This window comes from Lactuca sativa, chromosome 6 (genome assembly GCF_002870075.4).
Source record: "Lactuca sativa cultivar Salinas chromosome 6, Lsat_Salinas_v11, whole genome shotgun sequence".
NCBI classification, from domain to species: domain Eukaryota; kingdom Viridiplantae; phylum Streptophyta; class Magnoliopsida; order Asterales; family Asteraceae; genus Lactuca; species Lactuca sativa.
In genome coordinates, this window is record NC_056628.2 from 109476479 (window position 1) to 109482426 (window position 5948).

Genomic DNA, 5948 nt, shown 5'->3' on the forward strand with positions numbered 1-5948 from the left:
ACTCCTCAAAATAAGTGGTTTTGATTTGTTTCTAGCCTCTAATGCTCATACATAAGGTCCTTAGCTAGATGCCTAACACGGAAATGGGACTAGATGGCCTTTAGGCTTGATTTTGGAGTTTACTCCCCAAGAACGTTCTTGGGCAGTAAACTCCCGGATCTTGCATTTTAGACATGTAAACAATGTTATTTAGCATATAACAAGTATTAAAACACATCTATGAAAGTAGACTCACGATCTGGGATGAAAACCCGAAGATCCGTGAGAGAGTATTTGACTTTTCTCTAATTGGAATTCAAATAATGAACCAATTTGGTTTAGAATTCTATTTATAGTCCAGAGATTTTTGGCAGAAAATATTTCTATTCTCGGAATGGATTCTAATGATCTAGGGTAATGGAATTATAGTGTTGCACCTAATCCTAGTGCAACCACTCTCCTAATATCTCTTTAGGTGTGAAACCCTGAAAACTGCCAAACTTATTCCATAAGTTTGAATTTTTCCTGTAACTGCTCTACTACTATTGGATTGATATGGTTTGATTTAAATGGAAAATTTTGGGTTGTCACATCATGGGGATGGGTGTATATGGCCGTGAACACTCCTTAGAGTTTACTTTTGAAGAGTAAACTCCATATCCTAGTCATTCATGTCCAGAAAAGTCACCGGGGTCACTCCAAACGCCTATTTTGAAGTGTTTTCACGTCTTGGAATGTTTAAGTGTATCTAATTATTAATTTAAATCTAATTAGATATATTTGTGTATTATTTAATATTACATAGGAACCTCGCTCGTATTCAAGCCTTGATTTGACGTTTAGCATCCTAGTCGTCACATTCCGCGTTCGGTGAGTTCATACCCCTACCCTTTTTCAATGGTTTTTCAATGTTTTCAGGGGGGGAATACAAGCAAAAGTACAAGAATATCTTGTACTTAAACGTTTTTATTTCTTTAGAAATGCTTCATATTTCACTTGCTTTTAACAATTGAAACTGTATTAATCAACTGTTTAACTTGCAGAACCAGTTACAAGCCGATTTCATATCTAATTATATAATGTTATATTATATATTTCACAAGTGATTTGTATCATAATATTTTTGTTAAAAGCATTAGATTAGTTTATATGTTTTGTCCTCGTTAACACTGCACAGAGATACGCGAGTGGAGGATCGTCTTTATAAAAGAACATAGAATAAGACTTGTAGCATTATTACTTGTAAATTGTTAATCCTATATAATTGGAGACACGTCCTCGGTGAACACTCCACAGAGATACGTGAGTCACGGAACCTTTGATGAGTCAAGCCCTCGGTCTCCAAAATTTTCAAGCCCTCGGTCTCAAAAATTTTCAAAGGCTTCCAGGAAACCGCAGTTGAACACTAATGACTGCGGATCTCCAAAAACTTTAGCAAAAAAGGCTTTCAAAGAGGATATTCGATCTCGAGGCACAAATCAACAAATCTTTTCTAAAAACAAAAGACATACCAGATTTCCAAAATCTAAGAGTCCAGAAAAGTTTGTTTTTGCTCACTATTTTTCGAAAAACTCTCTCATCAAGAAACCATGCAAAAAGGAATGTGCAGTTTCAACATTCATTCCTAACTCATCTGACAAAACCCAAAACAAAGAAAGGTCTTTTCAAAACAATGGTTTTCAAATCTATTCCTCAGATAATCCAAAATGGAAGGGTATCTTACGCACTCTAACACTTTTAAACTCACATCAAAATTTCAACAAATGGAAAGGCATTTTACCAAATCCCAAGAAAAGGTCCAAGGTATCTACACGGGTAACATCTTCTTCGAGACAAACTTTTTCTAAATCCAACAACTCACGTGTCAAATCTTACCAACCTCATACCAGTCACAAATCAACCACACCCTTCCGACCACTGACCAAACAAAGTGTCAAAACAAAAGACAAAATTTCAGCATGTCATTGTCAATGTAATTGTCAGGAAAAGTTTTCTCATGTCAAAACTGATCCTTTTCAGAAACCTCGTAACCTTTCAAAAAGTCACTATGCTCCAAAAACTCACAAACACCCAGGACTAGGATTAAATGCTGACACGAAACCAGTCCCTGCAACCTCTTTTCATGCATCAATCAGAAACTCATCTATTGTCCCAGGCTCCAAACTAGTTTGGATGCCTAAACTAACCGTGTAATTTTCAGGCCTTGTGCAAGGAGGAACAAGAAGAAGAATGGTTAATCGAAAGTGCCTGCTCCTTGCAGATGACGGGAAGGTTAGAATACCTTCGAGATTTCAGGCCAACTTGCAACGGTGACAATGTCACTTTTGGGAGCAATGCTAATGGGATAATCCAAGGTTATGGTGTTCTCACTACGGGAAACTTATCGATTCAAAAGGTTGCTTATGTAGAAGGCCTTAAACACAATCTCATAAGTGTTGGTCAACTATGTAAAGCCGACCATCATGTTGAATCTGATGACCAGTTTTGCTATGTAATGACAAGCGATAGGAGCACGTGTCTGATTAAGTCCAGATCCGAAGGTACTATGTGCCCTCTGGATGTATCTCTGATCATAGGCAAACCGCAGTTATGTTTTCTATCCAAAGCCGTACCCGAAGTCAGCTGGCTATGGAACTGCAAGCTCGCTCATCTTAACTTCAAATACATCAACAACTTGGTCACCAGAGAACTAGTCAGAGGTCTTCCAATCCTCAAGTTCAACAATGATACTCTCTATCCTTCATGTGAGTGTGGAAAGCAATTCAAGGCAAGTCATCCCACGGTGATTGATTCCTCAATCTCTAAACCATTGGAACTTTTACACATTGATGTTCGCGGTCCATCTACCATAGCCAGTCTTCATCACAAAAATATATACTGGTTATTGTGGATGACTTCACACTTTTCACATGGGTCTTCTTTCTTCGATTCAAGTCAGAAACACCGCAGGTGGTAATCAACTTCATCAAGGAAATCGAACTTCAGATCAAGTTACCAGTCAGACGTATCCGAAGTGATAATGGAACCGAGTTCACTAACCATCTTCTAAATAGTTTCTTGGTTTCCAAAGGGATTTCACACAACTTCTCAGCTCCTTAAACACAACAACAAAACGGGGTAGTAGAACGAAGGAACCGCACTCTAGTAGAAGCCGCCAGATCTATGCTCAATTTTGCACACCTTCCTCTCTACTTCTGGGCCGAAGCAGTGGCCACATCCTGTTTTGTACAAAATCGAAGCATTGTGTGCAAACGTCTCAACAAAACACCTTATGAAGGCCTTAACAACCGCAAGCCAAATGTTCGATTCTTTCATATCTTTGGGTGTAGATGCTTCGTAATCAACAACAGAGATCACCTCAATAAATTCGCACTGAAGTCTGATGAAGGTATCTTCCTTGGCTACTCCACTAACAAGGTTGCTTATCGAGTTCTTATTAGACGCACAAGGTTGATAATTAAAAGCTTCGATGTGAAGTTTGATGACTATCACATCCGCAGCTCTGCCCCATCAACTGAAACCACAGCAATTCTAGAAAGTGATATTCCTACCTCTTCGGGTCCATTAAATCTAGTTGAAATAAACTATGATGATCTCTTTGATCCTGCTGATACAGCCAAGTTATCTGAAGTTCTCGTGTCTCTAAAAGCTCAGCAACAACATGCAGATGTATCTGGTCCAATAGCGTCCGAAGAAGTATCGCTAAATACTTCCACCTCGCCGGTTGAGGGGGAAAACTCAACTCCGGACCATACAACAACCATCGAGGTTCCAGTACCTATAGATGAAGCTCCAATCCGCAGAGAATTTCAACCATCAAACGTTTCATCGGATTCGGATGATGAAAATATAGAAAACATTGACACAAGAATAGACTCAAGGGTTATCACACTCCCATCTGCAATCAAAGAGGAACCCTCGTAGGTTTAAGGCGAACTTCCTTCTACACTCCAGGGGGAGCCTTCACCATCTACCCAAGATAAATCTAATCTCGCTTTCCCAGTTCAAGACAATTCTGCAGGATGTTCTCAAGTCCAGGGGGAATTGCCTTCTCTAACCGCAAAGTTTTCTGATATTGAAGACATTCCCTCCACCGCAACTACTGATCATCTGCAACCTCGTCTACACGTATGGACGAGAGACCACCCACCAGGCCAAATTATAGGCAACCCATATGCAGGAATCCATAATCGATCATCCAAGGACTTATCCGATTACTGTCACTACGCAACGTTCTTGTCCTCAGTCAAACCTCGATCGATCAAAGAAGCATTACTTGAACCAAACTGGATTTCCGCAATGCAAGAAGAACTAGAAGAATTCAAAAGGAACAAAGTATGTCAGCTCGTTCCACAACCGCAAGGCCACACTGTGACAACCCGAAATTTATTCCGTCATTTTTAACCTCCTTCCGTTAATAAGCCTCACTTTATTTATTTGTCCGTTAACCTTTTGGAAGAGGTTAATTAATTTGGGACTTTTATAATGACTTGGTAAAGGTTGAAATAAATTAGAAACACTACAAATTTTTCCTTTGAAAAATTTTAGTTTCAACCAAGTCAAAATACGACCACTAAATCGGGTGCGACCAAAAGCCCCGTTTAACGGCAGTATCGGGTAGATTTCCACTGAGCCTCAACTCAAGCCCCTATATAAGGGAGAGTAAACTTCATTTCCACCCTTTTTACTCTCTCTACAACTTATTTTTCGAGCCAAAAATCGTCCGTTTCGAGCCCCAAACGAGTAAGCAATCTATCCTAACTTGTTGTATAGCTTACCTAGCATGCACATTTGAGTTTAAGACATCAAATAGGGGTTAGATCATGTGTTTATAGCCCAAGAACACTCTTGGACCGTGAACACCATTAAATGGGGTTTTTAAGCCCCAAAACCTCTCCAAATTGCCCCTAAGGCTTAGATATGGCTGAATGACTTATGGAAACAGACTTAGAACACCTTGAAACGAGTTTTTGGAGAGTAAATTTGAGTTTACTGCCCAAGGACATGCTTGGGCCGTAAACTCCCCTTCATGGGGAGTAAACTCAATTTCAAGTGTTAGAAATGCCCTCAAACACCTCCTATGGCCTTGGAAAATGTCTAGAAGCAAACCCCATTAAAGTAAAGACTTTAAACTTCAATTAATCCAAGGGAATAGGAGTTTACGGCCATAAAACCCCCATAGAATTGGTCCATGGGTCGTAAACGCCCATTAAGTGCCCAAATGATGCCCTAAACTCCCCATTTGACTTGGAAAAATGCATAGGACTTTATTCTCTATCATTTAAGCCCTTAAAACACCAAAGGAATATGTACATAGGAGCTTACGGCCGTAAAATCCTTGTTTAGGGCCATAAACTCCTATTTGGTCCATTTAGATGCCTTAAATCCACTCATGTGCTTTATATTTGGACTTAGCATAATTCTACAAGGGATATAAGACACTTTGACATCCTAGAACACCCTCACCATGAGTTTACGGTCGTAAACTCATGGGAGTTAGTCCCAGGGCCGTGAACTCTATAAAGAGTTTAATCTTGGAGAGTAAACTCCCTATTTAAGCCATTCACACCCTTAAATGTTACCCGGGACACTCCAAGCACTTAACCAAAGTGTTTTCCGCACTTTAGGATGCGTATACTTGTTTAATTAGTATTATGTGTACTAAGTGTATGTAAACATATGTTATCATATATTAATAGGTCACTAAGTGTGTTCAAGTCCTTACTTGACACCGAGCACCCAGCCGGTACCTTCGTCGGATCCACTTACATCAGGTGAGTTCATACCCCTGAATGAACCTTTTTAAATGTTTTTACATGTTTTATGGGGGGGAGGGGAATACAAGTTAAACATGCCAGTTATCATATCAATCACATGTGATTGATAACCCGCATGCACAAGGATTTGTTACACTGTCAACTGTTTTACCAAGAATGATACTGTAAATGGTTTTCCTAAAATGTTTTCAC